We start from the raw sequence: 13210 nt of genomic DNA, 5'->3' as shown, positions 1-13210 counted from the left end.
TAGTTGTAGGATTTCAGCTGCGTACTTGATTTCTTTGCCTTCTGAATTCAGTAGTCCTCTTTCTTTATACAAAGCTCCGTGGGCATGAGTGGTTAAAAACGCATACTTAGAGTCCGTATAGATATTTACTCTTAAACCTTCAGCCAATTGTAACTAACTCGTGTTAGTGCTATTAATTCTGCCTTTTGTGCTGATGTTCCTTTCGCCAGTGGCCGAGCTTCTATCACCTTGTCTATTGTTGTTACTGCATATCCTGCATAGCGGATCCCTTCTTTCACATAACTACTGCCGTCGGTGTAATATTGAACATCGGGGTTCTGGATGGGAAAATCACGAAGATCTGGTCTACTTGAGAATACTTCATCCATTACTTCCAAACAATCATGTTGACTTTCAGTAGGTTGTGGCAAAAGGGTAGCTGGATTTAAGGTGTTTACAGTCTCTAAATGCACTCTTGGGTTTTCACACAACATTGCTTGATACTTGGTCATACGGCTATTACTAAACCAATGATTTCCTTTGTAATCCAACAACGTCTGTACTGCATGTGGGACTCGTACATAAAGTTCTTGACCCAGAGTGAGTTTATCGGCTTCAGCTACTAGCAGGGCGGCTGCAGCTACGGCTCTTAGACAAGGTGGAAGTCCGCTGGCCACTGCATCCAGTTGCTTAGACATGTAGGCAACAGGTCTTTGCCATGATCCCAAGTACTGTGTCAATACTCCCACAGCCATTCTTCTTTGCTCGTGTACATATAAGTAGAATGGTCGTGTGTGATCAGGTAGACCTAATGCTGGGGCACTCATCAAAGCCTTCTTCACATCTTCAAATGCCGTTTGCTGTTCTTGGGTCCATAGGAAGGGGTCGTGCTCTGTACCTTTGATAGCTGCGTACAGAGGTTTTGCTAGTATCGCATAGCTGGGAATCCATATCCTACAGAAGCCTGCTGCCCCCAAGAATTCTCGCACTTGTCTTCTATTCTTGGGTATTGGTATTTGGCAGACAGCTTCTTTTCTCTCTGGCCCCATAATTCTTTGACCTTCAGAGATATGGAATCCTAGATACTTGACAGTTGGCAAACACAACTGAGCCTTCTTTCTAGACACCTTGTATCCTGCCTTCCAGAGAATGTGTAGTAGATCGTGCGTTGCTTGCTGACAGATTTCTTTTGTAACTGCTGCTATCAACAAGTCATCTACATATTGTAACAATACACACTCTCCTGGGATGGACTCGAAATCCAATAGATCTTGACTTAGGGCTGAACCAAATAGGGTAGGTGAATTTTTAAACCCTTGGGGCAGTCTTGTCCAAGTCATTTGGCGTTTTGAGCCCGTTACAGCGTTCTCCCATTGGAAAGCGAAAATACATTGACTTTCTGCGGCAATTCGGAGGCAAAAGAAGGCATCTTTGAGATCTAAGACTGTGAAGTAAGTAGCCCCGCCCGGAATTAAAGCAAGCAGGTTATATGGATTGGGTACAACTGGATGTATGCTAACAACCGCATCATTGACTGCTCTTAAGTCCTGCACAGGTCGATACTCATCTGTGCCGGGCTTTTGAACAGGCAGCAATGGGGTGTTCCAGGGGGAAGTACAGAATTTTAGGATACCATACCGTATGAACTTATCCAGATAGGATTGGATGTTCTTCTTAGCCTTCTGCGGAATGTGATATTGTCTTAGGCTCACTGGATAAACCCCATGTTTCAGTTCAATTTTTATTGGTGGAATATTGCGGGCCAGTCCTGGTGGGTTGTTCTCTGCCCAAACTCCTGGTATGTTAAACAATGTCTCATCACTCCTAGGGTTTTGGCTAGTCAACACTGTATAAAGTCGCCACTCTTCTTCCTTTGGTACGGATAAAGTCATAATACCTGAAGGTCCATTAAACTTTAAAGATGTTGTTCCATCTGGTAGGAACGTAATCTGCGCTTGTAATTTGGATAGCATATCACGTCCCAGCAATTGGACTGGACATTCAGGCATATAAAGGAATTGGTGTTTTACTACGTGGCCTCCCAATGTACAGAGTCGACTTTTAAGAACCGGTTTTTCAGCACTTCTTCCAGTTGCTCCTATCACAGTAATAGTCCTTCCAGATGGAGGAGCAACTAGATTAGTCACCACTGAATGTTCAGCACCAGTGTCGATCATGAACGCACTCCTTTTCCCCCCTATTGATACATCGACCATAGGCTCCGCTCGACCAAGGGGGATGGAGCCCGGTCGGTATCAATAGTCCTCCATGACCGTGTCAGCCAATCCTACGAAGTCCCTACCTTCTCTATCGCGGGACCTTTGCGCTGCTGGAATATATCTGTCTTCCCTAACACATCCTCTGTTCCCATTGCTCCCTCTATAACCATTACTCCCTCCGGGGCCTCCTCTACCTCTCGCTCTGCCTCTAAAGTTTCCGTAGCCTGCCCTGGGTAGGACCCTCTCGTACTGCTCTCTTTGCGGACATTCGTTCCTCCAATGCCCTTCTTCCTTGCAATACGCGCACTGATCCCTACTCAAAGGCTCCCTACTCCATCTACTATTGCCTCTATCTGGGCCCCGTTTATCTACGCCTGCGATAGCTACCGCTAGCATATCAGCCTTTTTACGCATCTTGCGCTCCTCCTCTTTCTTGCTTTCTGTTTCCCTATTCATATACACCTTATTTGCTACCTCCATTAGTTGGGTGATTGACATACCTGCAAACCCTTCTAGCTTTTGTAGCTTGCGCTTAATATCTCCGTAAGCTTGGCTGACAAAGGCGGAGTTAACCATTCGGGAATTGTCTGCGTCTTCCGGATTAAAGGGGGTGTACAAGCGGTACGCCTCCAATAATCGGTCATAAAAGACACTGGGCGCTTCATCGCTTTTCTGGATCACCTCAACTGTCTTCGACATGTTAATGGCTTTCTTTCCTCCGGCTTTCATGCCAGCAATTATAGCGTCTCTATAGGCTCTGAGTTGAACCATATCAGCACCATTTACGTTCCAATCGGGATCAGTGTTGGGATAATGTGTTGCGGCCCATGCTGCTGGGTTAGCTTGGTTCAAAGCACGGGCTCTATCCTCTAATGCTTTAATGGCTGCTTGATTTATTCTTGTCCTTTCCTCATTGTTAAATAAAGTCATTAATAACTGCTGGCAATCAGCCCATGTCGGATTATGTGTCTGTACTATTGAGGTGAACAGATCAGTCATGGCTTGTGGTTTCTCAGTATACGAGGAATTATGGGTCTTCCAGTTTAAAAGATCGGTTGTAGTGAAGGGAACATATACGAAGACAGGGTCAGCTTGTGCCATTTGACCTGCGGCATTAATATAGGCTGACCCGGGATTCAGACGAAGAGGCATCTGATAGTGTCTCAATTGTTGGGCACCGGTCAACTGTCGGGTTTGGATGGGGCTACGTAGAGAGGCGTCAGTCATGGGTTCCGGTCGGGGAGAGATAGGGTATGGGGATGTGGGAGGTTGGTTTTGGGAAAAGGTGGTAAATAGAACACTTCGGGCCGAGCTAGATGAAGCTTGACCGGAAGTCTGAAGTGGCGCCAAATCAGGATATTCATTTTTAATGGAGGTTGGTCTATCTGGTTCCGGAAGGGGGGATTTAGTACGAGGGGGGGTGGATCCTGCACTGGAGGAGGAAGCGGAAGTGGATGAGGGTAATGAGGGGAGGGGTGCAGGGCTTCCTGCGTTTGCGTCACTTCTTCTTAACGGAAAGTAAGGGGGCGGCAAAGGAATCTCGGACTCAGGGGGCGTGTCCAAAATGGGCCTAACACCAGTCCTAGTGGACGAACAAGTCCTAGCTACCATGAGGCGACACTGCTCCTCGTGGCATGTCTGGAGCCATTTTGGCGAGTCATTTACGGCCTGTCTCCAACAGTCAATATAAGGAAACTGGCCGTAAAGTTCAGGCCTACCTGATACAGCCACGTGTAAGCGCTGTACCAGAGTTGGATCCAAACTGCCACGTGGCGGCCATGCCGCAACCAAAGTAGGCCACTCCCTAGTGCACAAAGTGACCAAACGTACAGGGGACATCTTAACCCCAAAATCACAAACTTTGAATCCCTTTTTAAAATTCTTAACCATACATCCTAAGGGATCCGGAATCGTTGACTGCGACGCACCCATATTTAACAGTGGAACGTTGTCGACAACGATTACTATACACGCGTACTATTCAACAGTCACACCCGTTTCCTCTGGCAACAGCACCACGTGGTACGGTTACCAAGTGAAACGTACACAATAACAATAAACACTCAGGGAATTCCCGTACACACACAGCTGCTACACCAGTCACTATATAATCAATATTATGCCCTTTGGCGTAACTACACAGTCACCCACGCTATAATTCTCTATATACGAATTACCCGTCTATAACACACCCCAGTAACATCGTCTTTTACAAATAGCGGTTACAGTACGGTTAGCATAGGTCAAAGCACAAGTTAAGGTCACAATACAATTATTAGTGGTTATGGTGTTAAACATGCAATGGACGACAATGATTAGTACTTATTATACAGTGTCAGTAAATATACAGGGTTATGGTACCGTGCACTATAATACAGCAACACACTATTAACACTCTCGCTAGACGGCTGAGCTCGCGCTATCTAACAAGATATACACTTTACTAAACAATCGTTAACACATTTACAATTCCCAACTAAACTATTGGCCAGTACCTTGAATGGACTACCTAAAACTATATACACCCGTTTTGGTTAGCCACACTGCCCAATCACCACATATACATAGCGAGCTAGAGAACCGAATTTACACAGGCGCCTCTTAGTCGCACTATACAACGAGCTAGAGATCCGAATTTACACAGGCGCCTCTTAGTCGTACTATCAAAAGTCTAGTGGGTTCCAAATTTACACGCCTTCCCACTTAGCCCAGATAGGATGAGAACTAGCGAACCGAATTTACACAGGCGCCGCTTAGTCTCCCGGTCCCTCCGACCTAGCGAACGTAATATACACCCTAGAACGCTAGTCTAGACAAGACACCGGTGTCCGGCTAGGGCTATTTACACCAGGACCCCGCCTGACTAACCAAATCAAACGGTCTGACTAAAGAGCGTTCGATCGAGCGGTGCGCCTTCGCTCCTTCCCTCCGACAGAGGGGGCAGATACAGATTCAAAAACCCCTTTGGGCCTACCGCACAATCGGTATACCCCTAGCGGGTCCTGCCGTCTAAAACAGCAGTTGTCTTACCTCCTCGTTCCTGAACCTGAGTTCACACTCATCGACGGGGACACCCCAGCACTTCTCACGTAGAGGCCGATGATCTCCTGGACAACAGACCAGTGGCGCCGAGACGAAGGGAGGTCCACGCAGAAGTTCAGGGGTGCAGCCGTAGAGAACGTGGGCAAAGATAGACCGTCTCACGCCTCTGCCTCTCAGCTACCGTTGAACGATGAGCTTCCCGGCCAATGCACCAAATGATACCGGAGAAACTGACGGAAGCCAAGCACAGAGAGATGGACACAGGTTTCTTCAGGAAGGAAGAGATTCTTTATTGGATCACCGATCGGGACTCAGAGGGACTAGCGTCACCAAAATACAGCAAAGTCTGAGTACTGAATACATAGAGTACATTCCTTATATAGCACTGTAGCTCCTCCCACAATTAACTACACCCACACATACCCTTAACCTATTTAATGAATAGAGTCTAAACTCATCCATCCGGTCTAACCACGTGGCTCATCTGATACAAAGGAGAGGGACGCGTAATTCCAGTTCTTACATTCCTGCACCTGGTCAGTACAGTGATGACAGTATCTTAGCTACGTGTAATTAACCGACTGATACTACAAACACATATACATACATATGCCTTGTGGCAATCTTAGCCTGCTAAACTTGTATTTTACTGGAATTACATCACATTACCAAGTCCGAAAGTGACCTGCTGGGCGTCCACCACTGCCCTTATGGCTGCACCGCCAACATACGCCACCACACTGTTACACATACACACACACACACTCACTCACTCATATACACACATTTAGACATACATACACAGTTACATATATATTCACACTGTTACACATATTTACAGACACACTGACCAAATGAGGATGGAGTCATGTTTATTAGCTTCCCATTATGGTATCCTTAGACACGACAATCACACATATAGAATGTATATGCTGCATGTATATGGAATGTATGTTACATGTGTGTATATATATATATATATATATATATATATATATATATATATATATATATAAAATATATATATAGTGTATTTGCTGCATGTACCCCGGAATTCAAAAGTTTGGGTTCACTCAGAAATGTCCTTATTATCCATGAAAGCATACATGTAATGAGTTGGAATAGGAAACATAGTGCTTGGACAAAGTTAGAAATAATGACTTTTAAGTATAATAATAATAATTGTGTCCTTTAAACTTTGATTTTGTCAAATATGCCTCCATGTGCAGCAATTATGTCCTTGTAGACCATTGGCACATTAGTTGTCGATTTGCTGAGGTGATCTGGAGAGATTTCACCCCATGCTTTGTATAGCATCTCCCAGAAGTTGAATTGACTGACTTGCAGGCCACTCCATTAAAGATAGAATGCCAACTGACGTCTTCTTCCCTAAATAGTTCTAGCTTGCTTCTGTGTTTTGGGTTATTATTGTCCTGTTGCAGGATGAAGTTGTCTTCAATTAAACACTATCACAGGGTACAGCATGGCTTTGCAATGTGGAGTTAATAACTCAAACTTAGAACACACACATACAGATATACAGACACAGACTCACATACAGAGACACATACACAAACAGAGGCACACACACATACATACAGAGACACATACACAAAATTCTTCCTACCTTTTGTTACTTTCCCTGGGGTCCAGTGGGGGCTCAACCTGATGGGAGTCAGAGTTCCCACTCTGACTCCCTCTTCCTTCCTGCTTACTTCCGCGCGGGCTGATAGCTGGGAGGAGTGACCGGGGAGTCACTTCCACCCAGCAGTGATGTCATCACAGGGGGCCCGGTCGCGCTGGTAAAGCGCCCAGCATCGTCCGGGCCCCCTCACAATCCATATCCATCGGGTGGCCCTGGCAGCATGGGCCACCCGATGGACCCCTTAAAATGCGGCCCCAGTGGTTTGCCGCATGGGCCGGGGCCGCAAAATGTGGCAGCAGGGGTCTGCAGGGCGGGGGGTCCGCAGGGCGGCCGGGCCCCCTAGAGTGATGGGCCCGGTCGCAGCTGCGACCCCTGCGACCGCGGTATGTACGCTGCTGGTTCCTACCAAATGGAACAACATCCTTAAAGTTTAATGGACCTTCAGGTATTATGACATTATCTGTACCAAAGGAAGAAGAGTGGCGACTTTATACAGCGTTGACTAGCCAAAACCCTAGGAGTGATGAATCCTTATTCAACATACCAGGAGTTTGGGCAGAGAACAACCCACCAGGACTGGCCCGCAATATTCCACCTATTAAAATCTAACTAAAACTTGGGGTGTATCCAGTGAGCCTACGGCAATATCACATCCCGCAGAAGGCTAAGAAGAACATCCAATCTTATCTGGATAAGTTCATACGGTATGGTATCCTAAAATTCTGTACTTCCCCCTGGAACACCCCATTGCTGCCTGTTCAAAAGCACGGTACAGATGAGTATCGACCTGTGCAGGACTTAAGAGCAGTCAATGATGCGGTTGTTAGCATACATCCAGTTGTGCCCAATCCATATAACCTGCTTGCTTTAATTCCGGGCGGGGCAACTTATTTTACAGTCTTAGACCTCAAAGATGCCTTCTTTTGCCTCCGAATTGCCTCCGAATTTGCCTCCGAAATCAAAACGCCAAATGACTTGGACAAGACTGCCCCAAGGGTTTAAAAATTCACCTACCCTATTTGGTTCAGCTCTAAGTCAAGATTTACTGGATTTCGAGTCCATCCCAGGAGAGTGTGTATTGTTACAATATGTAGATGACTTGTTGATAGCAGCAGTTACAAAGGAAATATGTCAGCAAGCAACGCACGATCTACTACACATTCTCTGGAAGGCAGGATACAAGGTGTCTAGAAAGAAGGCTCAGTTGTGTTTGCCAACTGTCAAATATCTGGGATTCCATATCTCTGAAGGTCAAAGAATTATGGGACCAGAGAGAAAAGAAGCTGTGTGCCAAATACCGATACCCAAGAATAGAAGACAAGTGCGAGAATTCTTGGGGGCAGCAGGCTTCTGTAGGATATGGATTCCCAGTTACGCGATACTGGCAAAACCTCTGTATGCAGCTATCAAGGGTACAGAGCACGACCCCTTCTTATGGACTCAAGAACAGCAAACGGCATTTGAAGATCTGAAGAAGGCTTTGATGAGTGCCCCAGCATTAGGTCTGCCTGATCACACACGACCATTCTACCTGTATGTACATGAGCAAAGAAGAATGGCTGTGGGAGTATTGACACAGTACTTGGGATCATGGCAAAGACCTGTTGCCTACATGTCTAAGCAACTGGATGCGGTGGCCAGCGGACTTCCACCTTGTCTAAGAGCAGTAGCTGCAGCCGCCCTGCTAGTAGCTGAAGCCGATAAACTCACTCTGGGTCAAGAACTTTATGTACGAGTCCCACATGCAGTACAGACGTTGTTGGATTACAAAGGAAATCATTGGTTTAGTAACAGCCGTATGACCAAGTATCAAGCAATGTTGTGTGAAAACCCAAGAGTGCATTTAGAGACTGTAAATACCTTAAATCCAGCTACCCTTTTGCCACAACCTACTGAAAGTCAACATGATTGTTTGGAAGTGATGGATGAAGTATTTTCAAGTAGACCAGATCTTCGTGATTTTCCCATCCAGAACCCCGATGTTCAATATTACACCGACGGCAGTAGTTATGTGAAAGAAGGGATCCGCTATGCAGGATATGCAGTAACAATGATAGATAAGGTGATAGAAGCTCGGCCACTGGCAAAAGGAACATCAGCACAAAAGGCAGAATTGATAGCACTGACAAGAGCGTTACAATTGGCTGAAGGTTTAAGAGTGAACATCTACACGGACTCCAAGTATGCGTTTTTAACCACTCATGCCCACGGAGCTTTGTATAAAGAAAGAGGACTATTGAATTCAGAAGGCAAAGAAATCAAGTACGCAGCTGAAATCCTACAACTATTGGAAGCAGTGTGGGAGCCGAAAGAAGTCGGTATTATACATTGTCGAGCGCATCTGAGAGGAGATGGTGATGTAACCAAAGGGAATCAGATGGCAGATAGTGCAGCTAAGCGTGCCGCTGAATCAGAAAGACAGGAATATGTGGAGCATATAGCTGCTCTTATACCAACTCCACTGTCTCAATGGACTCCAGTTTATACAGCTCAAGAAGAGGAGTGGTTAAAGACTGAATCTGGAAAGTATTTGGAGAACAAATGGTATCAGTTAGAAGATGGAAGAATAGTCATTCCAGCATCACTAGCGGTAGAAATTGTCCAAAACTATCACAACGGGACACATTCTGGGAGAGATAGTACAGAAGAATCTCTCAGAAAACATTTCTACATACCAAGATTGTCCAACTTGACTCAGGCCATTGTACGAAGATGTGTAACGTGTGCTAAAAATAATGCAAGGCAAGGACCAGTAAAGCCACCAGGAGTTCAGTTTATGGGGGGGACTCCCCATGTCCGATCTACAAATTGACTATACAGTAATGCCTAAATCTGGTGGACATCGCTACCTACTGGTAGTTGTGTGCACCTATTCAGGCTGGGTAGAAGCATGTCCTACTCGTACAGAGAAAGCAGGAGAAGTTGTAAGATTCCTGCTACGAGAAATAATACCCCGATATGGACTACCCTGCTCTATAGGATCGGACAATGGTCCAGCTTTTGTTCATCAGTGCCTACAACAACTGACTCATATGCTTGGTATAAAGTGGAGGCTTCATACGGCATATAGACCCCAGAGTTCTGGTAAGGTAGAGAGAATGAATAGAACTATTAAGAACCAGTTGGCTAAAATGTGTCAGGAAACCCAACTTAAGTGGAACGTTCTCTTGCCCATAGCTCTATTGCGAATCCGCAGTACACCTACCAGAAGGATGGGCCTCTCTCCTTTTGAGATCATGTATGGGCGCCCACCTCCCGTACTTGGTAACTTAAGGGGGGATTTGAGTCAGTTGGGAGAAGGAATTACCCGGCAGCAGGTTGTAGAGTTGGGTAAGACTATGGAGGAGGTACAGAAATGGGTACAAGATAGATTACCTGTGAATATTTATCCCCCAGTTCATAGTTACCACCCAGGAGACCAAGTGTGGATTAAAGAGTGGAATAATGTACCGTTAGGGCCCAAGTGGAGAGGTCCTTATGTTGTTCTTTTGTCTACCCCTACAGCGATAAAAGTAGCCGAAGTGACTCAGTGGATACATCACTCCAGGGTTAAACCAGCAGCAGTCGATTCTTGGCAAGCTACAGCAGATCCAGAGAATCCCTGCAAGATCCGGTTAAAGCGCACGACTCAGTCGGAGTGACGAGGAACCTTGTGGATTACAAATTTTATTGTTTCAGAGATTGGTAAGTGAGTGAGAAGGCCATAATAAAGCCTGTCCGCTCACCGACGTATAGTGTATAAGTCAGGAAAAGTCTTGAAGGGACCCCTGTGAAGATGAGCAGAACTCCATTCCCTGCAGCCCTTGCATCCTGGAAGCTGAGGTGCCATCGCACGGACGAAGACTGAGGATGACGATGAAAGATGTGTTTCTAATAATGTTTTTATATGTGTATTTTTATATTCAGGAAGGTAGAGGTACCGACACTCCTAGCTGTGAGGTATGCATTAAGACTACAAGAACAGGTAACCATATTTCCCAGACCCTAATTTGGCATTCGCAATACGAGTGTAAAGGAGATGTATCAAGATGTAGATACTTAAATATAGAATATAGTGTGTGCCATTTAGGAGTAGGAGAACCTAAGTGCTTCAGTCCAGAGTATCAACCCCATACAATTTGGTTGACTCTCAGGAATGGAGATCCTCAGGGGACCCTAATTAACAAAACAGTATTAAAATCCGTATATTCTTCAGGTGTTCTGCTATTTGATGCGTGTAAAGCGATATCAAGTGGTAGAAAGCCGTGGAATGTATGTGGGGATCTTAGATGGGAGAGAACGTATGGGTCTAACGATAAATATATTTGTCCCAGTAGTAAAAATAAGTATGTGAGTCCTAGATGCCCAAATAGAGATTATAAATTTTGCCCATATTGGTCTTGTGTGGGGTGGGCAACTTGGGGACTGACAGCAGACAAGGACATGATTGTGACTAAGTTGCCTACCAATCCATACTGTAAGTCTATGGAATGCAATCCAATCCATATACTTATAAATAACCCTGACAAGTTCTTAGATAAATATGGTAATTTATTTGGGTTTCAAATATATGGGACGGGTTTAGACCCTGGGACAGTATTGTTTATAGGGATAGAGACTGATACGGTAACCTCCCAGACTCATCAGGTATATCATTCCTTCTATGAAGAAATGAGTATAGATAATAAGATCCCCCATAACGCTAAAAACCTGTTCATTGATTTAGCTGAAAGTATTGCCGGTAGTCTTAATGTTACCAACTGCTATGTGTGTGGAGGTACTAACATGGGAGACCAATGGCCTTGGGAAGCAAAGGAGGTAATGTCCGGTTCTGAGGCAGTTGAACAATTAATATCTTCACAAGCCGATTATCATATGAGTGTTAGAGGTAAATCTGAGTGGAGATTAAAGACCTCCATCATAGGTTATGTTTGCATAGCGAGGAAAGGAATGATGTATAATACTTCTGTAGGAGAATTAACTTGTCTAGGGCAAAAAGCTTATGATGATGATACAAAGAATACAACTTGGTGGTCGGCTTCAAATGTCTCAGAACCATCTAACCCGTTTGCAAGATACGCCAATTTAAAGGATGTGTGGTTTGATCTATCCATCACATCTAATTGGAGAGCCCCAGCAAATTTGTACTGGATCTGTGGTAAGAAAGCCTATTCAGAGTTGCCACAGGACTGGGAAGGGGCATGTGTGTTGGGTATGCTCAAACCATCCTTCTTCTTGTTACCTATCAAAACAGGTGAGACTTTAGGTGTTAAAGTGTATGATGTGAATCATAGGAAGAAAAGGGGACCCATAGAGATAGGCGCCTGGGAAGATGATGAATGGCCTCCCCAGCGTATTATAGATTACTATGGGCCAGCCACATGGGCAGAGGATGGTACTTTTGGTTATAGAACCCCAATTTATATGCTCAACCGTATTATAAGATTACAGGCAGTGGTTGAGATTATTACTAATGAGACCTCACAAGCGCTCAATCTTCTAGCGAAGCATAATACCAGGATGAGGACAGCAGTATACCAAAATAGATTAGCCTTGGATTACCTATTGGCAGTAGAGGGAGTGTATGTGGGAAGTTTAACCTGAGCAATTGCTGTCTTCAAATAGATGACGAAGGGCAAGCAATAGCTGAGCTTACTAGCCATATGGTTAAACTAGCGCATGTGCCTACTCAGGTATGGAAAGGGTACAATCCAAGTAGTTGGTTTGGTAGCTGGTATGAGTGGTTTGGAGGGCTTAAGGCATTGGTAGGTGGAGTCCTACTGATTTTAATGTTGTGTCTACTCTTGCCATGTCTTATACCCTTAGTAGTTAGGTCTGTGCAAAGCCTGATAGAAAATATAGCAGAGAGGAAGGCTGCTGCACAGATAATGGCAATTTATAAATATAAGGCTCTAGATCAGGGAGAACCAATGCAGGAAGATGAGTGTTGAAGATTCACATCATGGACAAGTCTGGTCTGGTTCATGGTAACTTGCGGTGTATGCAAACCAAGGTAAAGTGATGCCTCAAGTAATTGTGAAATATCAAGAGGCATCAAAGGGGGGAATGTGGTGGAATCTCGGTAAAAATAAATTTAGTAGGCCGAGATTACCACGTGGCATGTGTACGTGCATATGCTGACGTATCGATCAGTTGGTTGCACGAGGCAAGATACGATCAGTAGTGTACGGAGCATGTGCAAGAATACAGGATGTAGTATTCCCCTCCTCCATTGTGCTGGACAGGCCATGCGGTCAAGCAGGAAGTTAATTCTTATTTATATTGATTGGTCAAGAGAATGTGCGGGTGGAGCTTAACATGGGAGGAGTTATGTGCCTATATAAGG

Source organism: Pelobates fuscus, chromosome 3 (genome assembly GCF_036172605.1).
Source record: "Pelobates fuscus isolate aPelFus1 chromosome 3, aPelFus1.pri, whole genome shotgun sequence".
Taxonomy (NCBI): domain Eukaryota; kingdom Metazoa; phylum Chordata; class Amphibia; order Anura; family Pelobatidae; genus Pelobates; species Pelobates fuscus.
This window is presented reverse-complemented; position numbering follows the sequence as displayed.